The sequence below is a fragment of the Sapajus apella genome, unplaced genomic scaffold (assembly GCF_009761245.1).
Source record: "Sapajus apella isolate SASKATOON/1434 unplaced genomic scaffold, GSC_monkey_1.0 scaffold32, whole genome shotgun sequence".
NCBI classification, from domain to species: Eukaryota; Metazoa; Chordata; class Mammalia; order Primates; family Cebidae; genus Sapajus; species Sapajus apella.
Genome location: NW_022436972.1, coordinates 15,207,920 through 15,224,138, shown reverse-complemented (window position 1 = coordinate 15,224,138; position 16,219 = coordinate 15,207,920).

Below are 16,219 nucleotides of genomic sequence, written 5' to 3'. Positions count from 1 at the left end.
ACTAGATACCACCTATTTCATAGGGCTGCTGTAATGATTAAATGAGATACTATATCCTTTGACCTACTTCTCATTCTTCCCTGTACCCCCACCCTGCCTCTGGTAAATATCATTTTATTCTCTATCTCTGTGTATTTGACTTTTTTTTTTTTTTTTTTTTAGGATTCCACATATAGTGAAATCATACAGAATTTTTATTTGGCCGGGCGCGGTGGCTCAAGCCTGTAATCCCAGCACTTTGGGAGGCCGAGGCGGGTGGATCACAAGGTCAAGAGATCGAGACCATCCTGGTCAACATAGTGAAACCCCGTCTCTACTAAAAATACAAAACATTAGCTGGGCATGGTGGTGCGTGCCTGTAATCCCAGCTACTCAGGAGGCTGAGGCAGGAGAATTGCCTGAACCCAGGAGGCGGAGGTTGCGGTGAGCCGAGATCGCGCCATTGCACTCCAGCCTGGGTAACAAGAGCGAAACTCCCTCTCAAAAAAAAAAAAAAAAAGAATTTTTATTTCTGGGTCTGGCTTATTTCATTTATCATAATGTTCTCCAGGCTCACCCATGTTGTGGCGAGTGGCAGAATCTTCTTTTTTAAGGCTAAATAATATTCCACGATAGATAGATGATGGTAGATGGACGACAGACAGGCAGTTTCTTTATCCATTTACCAGTCAGTGAACGCTTCGTTGTTTCCATATCTTGGCTACTGTGACTAATGCTGCAATGTGCAGATATGTAGATGAATAAGTCGAGGACTCTAACATACAACAAGAGGAGTACATCGAATAATAATGTGTTGTATTTGAGATTTTTGCCAAAAGAATGGGTTTTAGGTGTTCTGGTCAGGAAAGGAAGGATAACCATGTGAGATGATAGATACGTTAATTTGCTTCACTGTGGTAACCATTTCACTTTGTATATCAAAAGATCATGTCGTATACCTTAAATATATACAATTAAACAACAAAAAATAAATGAGAGAATAGAAAGCACTTAATATGCATATTTGCTCACTCAAACATAGTAATTGTTACTTATAGGAATATAAAAATATGGTTACTACTACTTCTATTTTACAGCTCCCAGCATATAGCTGCCAAGATATTATTCCAGGCAAATATTTGGAATCCAATTATAATTCAAGAAGCCTTTCATCCTGCAATATTTGTAGAGATCACAGGCTCAAATGGGCCAGCCTCAATAATAATCAGCTAGAAACTGCTAGTTTCACCCCCTACCCTGAATAACGCTAAGTTTCCCTAAGATGTTCAACAATTCCCCTTATAGTGAACAGCATATCTGCTTGCAGGGCACGTGACCAGGCAACCTGTCCCTTTCTGGCATAGATTCAGGTGAGCACTCCATCATTTCCCTCCCTATAGTTGGGGATGTTGCCTTGTATCATGGTATAACCTGGGATAGTGTGTGGGAACATCTCTCGAGGTCATGGCTCCTTTAATTCCACCAGCCTGCAGCTGTACTTCATCTAGAGTCCTGAGTCAAAGAAAACAGTCAGCACCTTGGTCCCTATTGCACATCTAGAAATCCCCTTGGTCACTTCCCTGACAGGAAGGTGACTCTGAGCCAGCCCTTCCCAGAAGGCAGGGAGGTGGGGGAAGGGGGGAACGAAGGAAGAGCATGGAGGAAGAAGGGGACACTGAGAAAAGGAAGAGATCAAATAAATGTGTTGAATATTGAATGAAGGATAAGATTACAAAGTTCGACAACGCGTATCCCGTGTCACAAAGTCCACTGGCACAGGGTATTGGAACATTTAGTTTTCTTGTTGCACTATGAATAGTGAGGAAAGAATTTTCCCTGGAGAATGACTTCCCTGGCTCAGACAGCGAGGCCCTGTGCTTCAGATCTGACAGATGAAACACAGTCTCCTGGGGAAAGAGCAGCTCCAAATCTCCCTGGGCCCTCCACCTATGAAGACCAAAAGCAGAATAACACGTTACACCATCCCTTCTTACGTTAGCATGCTTGGAAACCTCTACAAAATATGCACCTGTAAGCAAACATTAGATCCTCTGAGGTTTACAAAACTGAAAAATGTACTGGTGCCTGAGCACTCAAAGGGTTGGTGATGGGACTATATCCTCCTTTAGAAGGCATGGCCCTAATTTGGGAGCATCGTGTACACTGCTACCCATCAGGCAGAATGGGCACATCTGACTGTGGAAGGCAGGGCAACCTGGCTAAGCCAAGCTTGGATATGAGTAATGAGAGGCTGGGTTGGAGAAAGTTGGAAGGGATGGGCAAAGGTGATGGTAGGCTGTTAAAGGAGGGTCTTAAAGGCCAGGTCAACGACTTTGGGTTCAATTCTACAAAGTACCTGTTATCAGGCCCCTGGGAGCCCAAAAGACATTTTCATTCACTTTAGAAAAAGTGCCCTCTCCAGGCAAAGGCCAGGCAAGCAGTCCCCACTGGCTTCCTTAGCAGCTGCCCTGGTACAGTGTACAACCCATACAACAGTATATGGTGACCCTGACTGATTAAAAAACTTAGAACAGAAGATGGTGTGGCAAATGGAATTGTAAGAATATTCCATTTAGGAAACTTGAGTAGGAGCTTTGTATGATTCAGGAAAGGTTAATGATTTGTTTATCTATCACTATGTACAAACCATCCCAAGACTTTCCTGGCTTAAAACAATGATCATTATATTTGCTCACAAATCTGCAATTTAGCTAGGCTTTCGCTGCGTGTGCCAGTGTTGTGTGGCTACATTCAGTAGTGTCAGTAGTGGGTTGTCTGGGTCTAGGCGCAAATGGGGAGACTCTCCCTCTCCACACGGTCTCTCCAGCCAGGCAGCTGAAATACTTAAATGGCTGCTCATGGGGCCCAACAGTACAAAGCTGGACATGGCCAAGCCTTCAGGCTGAAACTGGGAACTAGCACCCTGGTTTTCCTGCCAAATTCTATGGATTTAGTCAAATCACAGGACCAGCTCAGGTTAAGGGGAGGGAACTACACAAGGGTGTGAATACTAGAAGAACGGCTCATTGGGCCACAGGTATAGAAGACTGCCACACTTCCTAAGGAAGCTAAGATGGCCATCCAGGTGGGAGTGGGGAGGACTTCATTGGAGAGCAGCCAGTGAACAGATTTTTCTAAGGATAATCCCCAAATTATTTGTAGTTGACTTTGAGAATACTTTATATCCTAGACAGTTTATTTTTCTAAATGTTTTCAGCAAAGATTAATAACAAAATAGATTAGAGCACCCAAAATTGAGTTTCATAAATCATTGTAGGAATAGGTCTCATTTTCCCAAAATGTAAAAGGAAAGTGAATAATTAGGGGTGGATTATATCATACTTTGGAAAGACAAATTCAGGGACTCAGTCTTATCTTTAAGGCTTAATCATTTTATAGTGATATACTACAGCATTTTATTGGAACTTTTAGAAAAAAGATATAGTCTTCTTCATGAATGCTTATGCTTCTTTATCGAACATTTACATGACAATCAACAGAAAAACTGAGTGTGATTTTCCAAACCCAAGGTAGAAGGCTGAGCCTGACAGTATTTTTGGGCTTGGAATAAATGAAATATCTGCTGTCCAGTATTTTTTTCACCTTCTCCTGCACCTACCTCCTACCTACCTCTCCTCCCAGATTTTCCTCTCCCCCCATTTTTTTTTTCTCTAATCAAAGGCTATTATATTAGAGTATCAGTTTGGCTTCCACAACTGACTGAGATAAGAATGTGCATATTTATTTTTCTCTTGTGTAACAGTGCAGAGGAAGCTAATCCAGCAGAGATGTCGCAGCTCCACAAGAACATTCAGGGACCCAGGCTCCTTCCATGTCATTGCTCCCTCGCTCCCTAGGTATGCTGCTCTTGCTTGCATGGTCCAAAGGGGCTCAGAAGAAAGTATCCTTGTTTCAGCCAATGGAAAAATAAAAATGAAAAGGATTTGCACATTCCTTTCACTTGTAATCACCTCCCATTGACCAGAATAAATTTGTGGAGTTAGGAAGGAGAAGAGAAAGAAGACGAAGACATTTTCTGCTTTTATCCACGAGAAGTGGTAACTCTTCTTCAGGCAGCAGCAGAACTCAGAACATATTTAGGTGAAGCAATCCCTGCAAAGAGTGACAATGCATCCAGCTTGTTGACCACTTGTCTATGGCATAATAATGAATAGCACCCCAAAGAGAGGATGTTGTAGCCTAGGGTGCTAGTGCCACAGCTGGTCTGGCCTTATTTGTGTGCTTGGGTATACGGCATGCCCAGGTGTGTGTTATGCCCAGGTGTACAGTGTGCCCAGGCATACGGCATGCCCAAGTGTATGGAATGTCCAGGTGTATGGCATGCCCTGTGGCTGCAAGCATGGCATGAGCTGCAGATCCTCAATACAGAGGAAGTGAGAGGTCTCAGAACTAGTTCTATAAATAGCACCTGGGTGCACTGGGAAAGGAATGTTCGTTAGGAATTTAGTAACCTTCACTAAACGTGGTGAATTCACAGGTGATGCCAGAGGGTGCTAAATGCTCAAAAAGAGTCCACATTTGTCTGATCAGCTTGTCTCTGGCAGAGTCAGAAAAGCACTGAATGCTTTCCTGCTGCCACGGTGCACAGAGTGAGAGGGGAATCGCCAAGAGGTGGAAGCAACCCGAATGCCCATCAACAGATGCACAGATAACCAAATGTGCTCTAAACATGCCATGGAATAGCATCCACCATTAACAGGGAAGGAAATTCTGACACATGCTACAACGTGGATGACATGGATGAGCCTTGAAGACATTATGCTAAGTGAAATTAGCCAGACACAAAAAGACAAATACTGTATGATTCCACTTATATGAGGTGCCCAGAATAATGAAATTCACAGAGACAGAAAGGAGAATGGTGGTTGCTGAGGGCTGAGGGGAGGGAAAATGGGACGTTAGTGTCTGATGTGGACAGAGCTTCAGTTTGAGAAGATGAGAAGAGTTGGGAGGCGGTGGTGGCGGCTGCACCGTGTGAATGTGCTTCATGCCACTGAATTGTACACTTACAAATGGCTAAAGTAGTAAATTTAAAAACAAATAGATTCCCAAGGCCCTCTAGAGGAAGGAGATTGGAGAATCTAGGAATTTTTTTCCTTTTTTCTTTTTCTTTTTTTTAAAAAAGCATCTCAGAAGATTATTACCACCAAGGAAGTTTAGGACACTTTACGTCTGTTGTCCTGCTTCATAACAGGACAACAGATGTAAAGTATTGAAGTCCACACTGATTTATAGGCACTCAATAAATGGTCGCTCCATAATAGTTGTAATTGTTATTAATAATGTAAATGGTTTCGTCTGTAGAGGTTCCACTTGAGAATTACAGTCATAATCATGGCTAATATTTGCAAGCACTGACTATGTATGCTGGGCTTTTACCTGTGTCATCTCACTTAATCCTACAGCTTTAGTTATCAGGTGTGATTATTGTCAGCACTACAGAGATGGGAACATTTAGAGGCAGACAGTTTAAGAAACGTGCCCGGCATCCTGTATCTGTCATGTGATAGAGCCGAGATGTGAATGAACCCAGGAGCTGTGTCACCAGAAGCGGGTATGCTCGCCGCATTATGAGAAGCTCCACGGGGGCAGGAACTGTGGCTTCTCTTGCTCCCTGCTGTATCCACACTGCCCTTCTAGGCATGTAGTAGGAGCTTTATAAATATGTGTTCAATGACAGATTCAACCCGTTTGTGGTCATAAAAAATAGTTATCTGAACAGTTGTCAAGGGAGAAATCCCTTGAGGCTGTTTCCACCACTTTCCGGCTTCTTTCATTTGTCTCTAACTTCAGAGGTCCTGAAAGGCACCAGATGTGGAGTTAGAAGACCTGGGTTCTATTTTCGGATCTCTCAATTATTGCTGTGCGACTTTGGGAAAGCCTTTGGTTTCTCCTTCGGTAAAATGCCCGTCACAGGCATGGTGGATCACACCTATAATCCCAGCACTTTGGAAGGCTGAGGCAGGCGGATCACTTGAGGTCAGGAGTTCAAGACCAGCCTGGCCAACATGGTGAAACCTCATCTCTACTAAATATACAAAAATTAGCTGGGTGTGGTGGTGGGCACCTGTAATCCCAGCTACTCATGAGGCTGAGACAAGAGGATCCCCTGAACCAGGAGGTGGAGGTTGCAGTGAATCCAGATTGCACCACTGCACTCCAGCCTGAGCAGCAGAGCAAGGCTCCGTCTCAGTAAATGCCCGTCAAAATAAACCCTGCCCTCTTCTGCCCCCTGGTTGGGTTTAATGGATTCTCAAGCCACACACACTTAATAGTGGTTGGTAGCTGAGCCCAGGGTTGAGAACAGGATGGAGTTCTCCTCCTACACTCAGAAAGGCCCCAAGTTGTCCTGAGGAACACTGTGAAGGATTCACCAAGCAAATCAGAGCCCAGAGACCCAGAATGGTGCCGCAGGAAGTGTGGAATGATTCCAAATTGCATGCCTCACTGGCGACCAAAGACATTTCAATTAAAATAAGACCACATTTAATACCTGTTAAACCAGACTTTGAGAAAAATACTACCCAGTGTTGGAAGGGTGGACAAAGTTTCAGGGAAAAGTTATCCTAGTACTCTGTTAGTGATACCACCTATTGGAATAACTCTTGTATGGGGTATTTTGAAAATATGTATCAAAATCCTTAAAATTATGCATTCACTTTGATTTGGCTATTCCACTTCTAGTAATCTAACCTGAAAAAATAAAAATAATCATAGATATGTACAAATATTTGGCTACAATTTTCTTTTTTTCTTTTGAGATGGAGTATCCCTCTGTTGCCCAGGCTGGAGGGCAGTGGCACGATGTCAGCTCACTGCAATATCCGCCTCCTGTGTTCAAGCGATTCTATTGCCTCAGCCTACTGAGTAGCTGGGATTACAGGCATGTGTTGCCACGCCCGGCTAATGTTTTATATTTTTAATAGAGGCAGGGTTTCACCATGTTGGCCAGGCTGGTCTCAAACTCCTGACCTCGTGATCTTCCCACCTCGGTCTCCCAAAGTGCTAGAATTACAGGCGTGAGCCACTGCGCCTGGACTCATAAATTTTCTACAACTGAGAATTAATTAAATAAACTACACTCATATGATGAAACAACAGTTACTAAAAATGATGTCCTAGAGCAATAATTAATAATGCAAAAAGACTCACAATGTAATAAGCGGAAAAAGTCCAATGTAAAACAGTATATACAATACATCCCCTTTTGTGTGTCTGTATAATAAATATTTCATGTATTATTTTTAAGTACAAAAATGTGTTGCTTTAAACTCATGTAGAAAAAGAATATTTAAATACACAAATATTTTTAGTATATTAAGAGAAAAAGGTCAGAAAATATATAAATAGTAAATACAGTATAATGTAAATGTTAAAAATATTTTTTATACATAAAGTGTATATATATCAGAAATACATATGACCAAAATATATGATTAGAAATGAAAGCATTGGGCTGGGCGCGGTGGCTCATGCCTGTAATCCCAGCCAGCACTTTGGGAGGCAGAGGCAGGTGGATCACTTGAGGTCAGGAGTTTGAGACCAGCCTGGCCAACATGGTGAAATCCCATCTCTACCAAAAATACAAAAATTAGCCAGGCATAATGGTGCACGCCTGTAATCCCAGCTACTCAGGAGGCTGAAGAAGAATTGCTTCAACACAGGAGGCGGAGGTTACAGTGAACCAAGATCAAGCCACTGCACTCCAGCCTAGGCAACAGAGCAAGACTGTTTCAAAAAGAAAAAAAAGAAAGGAAAAAAAAAAAAAGGAAAGAAAGCATTTATAAGCTTAAAAAGTTGTTTAACTGTCATCTTGTTATAAAGTGCTAACTCAGCTGTTTTGTGCTTGAGTTCCAGCCGCTACACGTAGGTTTGACTGACACACCAAGGTAGAGCCTCTCAATTCCCCTGAAATAACCTGTGACCAGTCTTAAAGTTGGATGGCAAATCCTCGGGGCCTTGTGGATCTCTATTCTGATCATTTCCTTTCTTCAGGTTTGTTCTTGTGTCTGATTATCATGTTTAAAAAAGACATTTTTAAAACACCCACTGTTATTCTATCCTTGCCAATCTGGTAGTGATCAGTACACCATCATCTAAAGTCAAACCAAGAGGGGGGGCAGTGCATGCTGAAAAAATGGGGGAGAAAGGAGATGATCTGATAGCATTAGAAAGAAGGACTGATACTTGTGGTCTCTTTTGCCCACAGCTGTGTCTCCCTAGTTAATCTGTTTTCTTTGATCTTCTGCAGAGAGCAAGCTAAGCCAAAGCCACACGTGGTGAATGATTACCCAATATACAAGGCAATCTGGAAAGAGTTCCTCCCCTCCCCCAGGGACCCTAGCACTGGGCATTGTTCTCACTCTTGCTACAGGTCAGTTAGGATGGGCTACTTTTGCTGTGACAACAAATAACCCCAAACTCTTACTGGCTTGTTACCCAGATTTCTTTCTCAATCATATTGCATATTGTATATCTATTGCAGGTCAGCTGGGGGCTCTGCTTATGAGTCTCTTGGGACTGAGGCTGACCCAAGCTTCAGCTCAACGGATTTACCATGGCAGGGGGAAGACAGCATGGTGAATCATGGATCCCTAAACCTGCCAAATGCAAATCACATGCATCACTTCTGCTTACACTTTGTGGACCAAAGCAAGTCATATGTCTCTTCAAATTTCAAAGCAGGTGGGGAAGTACAATCTTAGCATGTGTCTGGAGGAGAGCCAGAATATTTGTGAACAGCCCTAAAAATACCTGTACATCATCCTGGTTGGCATATGCGAACCATTTCTCCCTTTTAGTTCAATGTCAGCTCACATGGGGCAGGAATCAATTTTTCTACATAGTAAAATCCACCTCTATCACCTAACCCAATGCCTGACACATCACAATTTATTGAGTGCATTAATGAATAATTTGTCCCACATAACTGAAACCACCTTCACAAAATCGTAACTGAGAAAATTATGACAGTGAAAGACATCAGACCTAACGGACCCCATCTTGCTTCTAACCTCTAAACAGTCCTTGTTCATTCCTGGGTGTAGTTCTAACTAGCTACGGAAACTATAGTTTAAAGCTAAACTGTCCCTGGCCAGCCATGGTGGCTCATGCCTGTAACTCCAGCACTTTGGGAGGCCAACGCAGGTGGATCATGAGGTCAGGAGTTCAAGACCAGCCTGGCCAACATAGTGAAAAGCTGTCTCTACTAAAACTACAAAAAAATTAGCTGGGCATGGTGACAGGCACCTGAAATCCCAGCTACTTGGGAGCCTGAGGCAGAAGAATTGCTTGAACTCAGGAGGCAGAGGTTGCAGTAAGCCAAGATTGTGCCACTCAGCCCAGGGGGCGACAGTACAAGGCTCTGTCAAAAAAAGAAAAATAAAAGTTAAACTGTCCCTGTAAAACAAATGAAAGGCTACCACCACCAAGTTAGAATAAGAGGAGCCGGAATTCTAAATATTACCAGCCTTTATTCCAGAGGTTAAAGATTTGCAACCTCCCCACTTACTCTTGGTTCACATCACTATTGTGAACCTAGGATTGGCCTTTTGAGATTTCTTTTCCGGTTTTTGCATTTCTAACAACTGGATGCCCCCCTGGACCTGCCAACCAGTTCTGTGCCTCCATCCAGAAACGGACTCAGCATAAGAGAACAGCTTCAACTCCCTGTGATTTCATCCCCAGGCCAACCAATCAACTCTCCTGATTCACTGGCCTACCCACCAAATTATCCTTAAAAAACCTGATCCGTGAGTTTCTGGGGAGACTAATTTGAGTAATAATAAAACCCTGGCCTCCTGCAAAGCCAGCTCTGTGTGCATTACTATTTCTCTACTGTAATTCCCGTCTTGATAAATCAACTCTGTCTAGGCTGCGGACAAGGTGAACCCATTGGGTGGTTACATAAGAAGGAGGTAAATGCAGGAATTTAGGTGCTTGGAGGTTGTGCTGTGTTGTTAGTCATCAGCTTTGCATCACTCTCATCTGCTTCTCACTGGATCTTCCTTTCCTAGAATCTCCTCCTTTTATGGGTAGAGTTCAGTTTTGCAATGAGAGAAACTTGCCTGAGCTTTGGAAGAGAAAGAAGAGAGGCAATTATCCTCAGGTCATGGGGGCCACAGCAGCCACAAGGTTCACAGCGGCTTCTGGGCTTCTTGTCAAGCACTAGGTTTGGTGGGAGATTTTCCAGAGTTTCTTGAAAATTGCCGCAGTTTCCAGGCAAATGTTAGAGAACCACCCACTTAGGTGTTCAGTCTGACCTTGCAGCTGTTTCCATGACCTTCCAGCTGGTTTCACTCTGCCAGCTCTTGTCCCGTCATGTAAACCCTAATTCTTATATTAAATCTCTTTGTCCCCATAACACACAGAGTGGCTTTAATGCAGGGTCTTCCTTTATTTTTTTCTGAGAGTTAAATGAAATTTTTTTTTCCTTTTGGTCACACTCCAAAGAAACTTGTAACATCTACTCTGTAGTCAAGCCCCCTATGTAAGGTTTACTAGGGTTCTTCTTCTCAAGTCTTAGCTGGAAAAAGGGCCTAAAGATCGTTTCTGAGCTCTAAAAGTACAGTACTTCTAGCAGCCTGCCTTGCCTCTCCATTCAGTAACAGTCTCTGTGTGACAAGTAAATAGCAACAGGTATAGCTAGAGGTCATAAATCTTTCAAGGTTTGCAGGAAGATTGGCAAACATGTCCATCCTGACCTATTGCATTATCTTCCCACTAAATTCTCAGCTCCCCGGTTTGCCCCTTTCATCAAAGCATGTTATTTTCTTCTTGGAAGGAACCTGAGTGAAACTCCCACTTCACATCGAATATTGATGCCTAGTTGAATTGAAGTTTTCAGGGAATGGACTGTGCTTGTCGAGAATGCATATTTCATCCCTATACTTTTAAACTCCCTTTGAGTAGGAAATGGCTGGTCCTTTCAATGCTGTAACTCAAAAAGCTGATGAGGAGAAGCCTCTTTAACAGAGCTGGGTGGGTTAAGCAATTGCTGAAAATGACTGTTAAATAATTTCAAGACTTGGCAGGATTCTCGGTGCTTGTGAAGAATCACTCAGGTCACTGTGGATGCCAGCACCAAGCTCCACCCGTCAGTGTCTCTGAATCAACGTCTACAGCACTTAGGCTTATCCTATTACTCAGCAAAGGTTTGCTGGGAGCTACTCTGTACTCATCACTGCCCTGGGCTCTGGAAGGCTTTTCCTCTGGCTGCTCCTTCTTCATCTCCTTCATAGTTTTCTCTTTATCTATCAGGTCATTAAATAAATACAATGATGACAGCTAACTGAGCTCTCAACATGGTGACAGTTTTCTTTCATTTGGCTGACCATGCAAGTCTTCTCACTTCCACCAGGGGGCAGCACGTCTGCAGGATCAGCCTTGGTCCTGCTCCTTGGGAATAGCAAAGCAACGGCAATCCACATCATTACAACAGCAGGTGCACCTAGATGGAGACCTCCTCATAATTAGTGAGTGTGTGCAAATTTCATGCGCTTGTAAACATACATGTGTAGCTGGATGGAGCTACAAGTGTATATTCACATCTCAAAAGTTGTGGCAAAGGCATTGTCACCATTTTATTCAGCATGCATTGAACCACCTACCATATGCCAAAAATGGTGCCACTTGCCTTAGTTTTTGTTTTTAATATGAAATTATTTATAATTAGCATTTTATATGAAGAGCAGTGCCAATGAAATGCACTGAGGTGTATTTGTTTTGACATTTACATAAAATAAGCATTTCCCTCTAATCTGTTGACTGCCATTTAGTTGGCATATAAAGCACCTTTTCTATTAAGAATAACATTTAAAAATTAATTACATTCAGGCAAAAATCTATCTTTAATGAGCTGAGGATGAGACAGTGATGCAGGAGGGCATATTAAAATTATTTCCTTGAGGTTAAAACATTCCAGAATTTACCTGCAAATTTAAAAAGCATTACCTTTGGCTCCATTTGTTAAGTTGTCCACATGCATGCAGGATTCTGTGAATTTGCAAACGGTGATGTATTTACAGATGAAAGGTGCCAGGCAAAAAGGAAGCCCCTAACCAGGTCCAAAATAGGAACCTAAGAGTGCTGCCTGCGTTGTTCTGGGCTGGGAAGTGGCTACCCAGGGACTGAGGGCCAGTGGGATGGGAGTGAATTACCAAGTCGGGTTCCTGCCCAAGACTGGGGGAGATGCTTGCCAGTTCTTTCTGATAGACTAAGGCCGATGCCACACCTGATTATTTCTAACAAATGAGGAATTCAATAGTGGTCAAGGGCCAGATGTCTGAGGAATTTTAAAAGATGAGAGAAAGGCCTGGTGCAGTGAGTGGCTCACGCCTGTAATCCTACGACTCTGGGATGCCAAGGCGGGGGGATTCTTTGAGCCCAGAAGTTTAAGACTAGCCTATGCAGCATGACGAAACCCTCTTCTACAAAAAAATAAACACAAAAAGATACCTGTTCATGGTGGCATGCGCCTGTAGTCCCAGTTACTCAGGAAGCTCAGGCAGGAGGGTCACTTGAGCTGGGGAAGACAAGGCTACAGTGAGCTGTGCTCGCACCACTGCACTCCAGCCTGCCACAGAGCAAGACTGTGACTTAAAAAAATAAAACTAAAACATATGAGCGAAGGGAAAGAAATCGAAAGGGCCACAGAGAAGTTGTAGCCACATCTTGAAGGAGTAACAACCAAGAAGGAATAACACCCAGCCTCAGTCTAGGCAATTTATGGACTCACTCAATCCTGATGACAGCAACGCGGAGGTAGCTATTAGTATGACCATCCCCACTTTTCAGAAGGGAAGTGGATTCACAGAAAGATTGTGTAAGTTGTCCATAGCCACACAGCTAGTAGGGGAGCTGGATTTGAATTCAGGCAGGCAGCTCAGGGTCTCTTATTATCCTCTCTATTACCCTGCTTCTCTGTGTGTGAACCACAAGGAAGGCTGGCTTATTGGTCGGTGGAACCTGACTCAGTGAAAATTTTATGAAATATTTATGAGGCAAACACTGCAAAGTGTTACCTTCCATGAAATTCAGGTGGTGGAGGTCTTGTGTGTCTGATATATTACTTCCTGAAATTTTGAAATATGTTAATAATTTAAAGAATTTATATGCCTATAACACAATGTAGTATAAAATTTACATTTTTTTTAAAAAAACTAAATATTGAAAACATTACACTAAGTGAAAAAAGCCAGGCACAAAAGAACAAAATGCTGTATGATTCCACTCATACTAGGTATCTATGTCAGAGGCGTATGAACCAGAGCAACTTCATCTTAAATAGGGGCTGGGTAAAATGAGTCTGAGACTTACTGAGCTGCATTCCCAAACAGTTAGGCATTCTAAGTCACAGAATGAGGTAGGAAGTCGGCACAACATACAGGTCATAAAGACCTTGCTGATAAAACTGGTTGCAGTAAAGAAGCCAGCCAAAACCCACCAAAACCAAGATGGCAATAAGAGTGACCTCTGGTTGTCTTTACTGCTACACTTCCACCAGCACCATGACAGTTTACAAATGCCATGGCAACATCAGGAAATTACCCTATATGGTCTACAAAGGGGAGGCATGAATAATCCACCCCTTGTTTAGCATGTCATCAAGAAATAACCATAAAAATGGGAAACCAGCAGCCCTCGGGGCTGTTCTGCCTATGGAATAGCCATTCTTTATTTCTTTACTTTCTTAATAAACTTACTTTCACTTTACAAGTCCCTAGGGACTTGCCCTGAATTCTTTCTTGTGCAAGATCCAAGAACCTTCTCTTGGGATCTGGACTGGGACTCCTTTCCAGTAACATCTTTCTGCTGAACCATGGAAGAGACGACACTGAAGAGAAGCCCCACCCAAAGGAAATAGACTACAGCGCTGATTGGCAACGTGGGTAAGTGGGGTGTATACACCTGGGTAAAGGATGGGCTTGGGTTACAGGCCCACTCAGAGGAGTTAGAGTCTCTCCTAAGACAGAGTGGGTTAAAGGCTGCCACTCAATGAAAGGTAAGGATGCTTGACTGAACTTGGGTTTGAGTCTCAACATTGGAAGGTTAGAGTTCTTCCTGAGATTTAGCGGATTAGAGGCCCCTCTCAGTAAGGTCCTTCTTGGCTAAGAATGGGTTTGGCACTACAGGATGTTAACTGCTATTCTGTTTGGATTAATCTGCCTTGCACTCTTTGCTGACAGCTATGGGTGACAGGATGAGGCATGTACAGGATCATGGAACTTAGGGAGATTTTTCCTCCCTAAAATGGGAAAGTTGAGAGATGATGGGGTGGCTAGAAAAGATACCTTCATGACTGACGAGGGACCACCTGAACTTTTGATTCAGTGTTGGCTGCAATGGGCATGTCTTTCTCTGGCCTCCCTGAGCACTTCGTCTTCCCCACCCTGCCACAGACAATGCTTTTCTCCCTTCCCTTTCCTTTCTTTCTCTGTGCAAACCAGTTGAATGAATGACAAAAATCACTGTTTATCTCCTCTGTAAAGTTTTGATTAATAGAAAAAAGGATTTGTGAGCCTAGTCTTAAGCTGTAGTGAATCTGGTGTGCTTTGTGTGTCTTTCTGTATTGCTCTGTCATAAAGAGAGGTGCCTTGGGATAGAACGTGGGCGTAGAACTCCATAAGCCCACTGTTCAAGATGGCCTAGCAAACTGGTCAGTTATAAACTTTGCTACAGGTGCCTGAAAAAAAAAACACTAAATGAGGTTTCCCACCTGTTTTGTATGTCCTTGGAACCATGTTGCCTTGCTTTCTCTTTTTACAATGGCAGCCCAAGTTCAGGGTTCAATTCCTGGCTTATGGAATGAGTCCTTTATCTTCTGTATGTCTGTGTATTTATATGTGTTGTGTGTATGATATGAAAGAGCTTTGATTAATTGGTTTTAAAATACGTGCCTAAATCAAATATTTTGTCAGAAAAGTAAAAAGTGTAATGCCTTTTAGTTCACATGACTTCAATAATCTTTGGATAATAAAAACATCTTTAAAGATTATTGGTAAAACAAAGACATTTGGTCTAAATTATGCAGGTCAGATATTAAGTTTGTTAAATGCTTTAAGGTCATAAACTGCTTCTTTGACTTTTAAAAATTGTTAAATTTATTTTGGAGCATTAGTTTCTAGATAAGGCCTGTGGACATGTGAAATTAGCCATGCCCCCTCTCTATGCAAAGATGGTTATAAAGAGATTTTATATAAGAAAGGATTTTGTATGGTCAATTCTTGTCCTAAAGTGAAATGATTGGTTGTTTCAAAAGAGGGATGTTTAGGACAAGTCAGAAAGTCCAAGCATTTTGGAGATCATCTGTACATGTTGTGAAAGAATTTATGAAAGGGAATTCTGTAAGAAATGTACAATATAAAGGTGATTAGCCCTCCTAAATGCTTCAAAAATGCCACCATGACTCTTAAATATACAACTTGCCTGCTTTACAGCTAGGTAAGGCCCAAGACACATGGAGTCAGACTCTAGAAAGAGTCAGACCTTATCTGTACTTCTGACGGTTCTAGGCTCCACACTGGTACATAATTAAAATCTGAACTTAGGAAGGATTTCACCAAAAGTAAAAGTTGCTAAGAATTAACATTTTAACATGTAATTAAGACTACTAAAGAAACAGTTATATGTGTAAGACATGTAAGGAAAGTGAAATGTGTTTTTGGTAAAAGAGATTATAAAAAGACATGGAAATGTGGAGGGTTTTGCCTAGATTAAAGGGTTAAAGAATTGTTTTAAGTTAGGATAAACCTGAAGGTTTGAACAAGTTGTGGAAGGTTTGTGAAAAATTAATTGTAAAAGAGATTCCCTATGCCAACATATTAGCTAAAGTTAAGGGGGAATTAAGTTTTTCTATAAATTAAACATTGAAGTAATCTTTTTCAACTTTTTGCTTAACATGTTGCTGGTCCTTTTTTTGTTTTTTAGAGTCAAGGAAACTTTTTCTTTAAGCTATTTATAGCTCTTAACAAGTAAATTATACTCTTGTAGACAAAATTTGGAGCATATTTGTTTCTCTCGACCTTATTTCTCCAGAATTTGGAAACTGTTTGTGAATATCTTAAATTATGGCAATAAAGTGCAATAAAAATTTGTTTCTTTTGCAACAGGACACAATTGGAAAAACTGGTTATTTTACCAAGGCTTTGACTGGAATGGTGTGTTTTTCTTTAAGGAATTAAACTTGACTTAGAGAGCCAATAAAAGCCCTTGGGAAAAC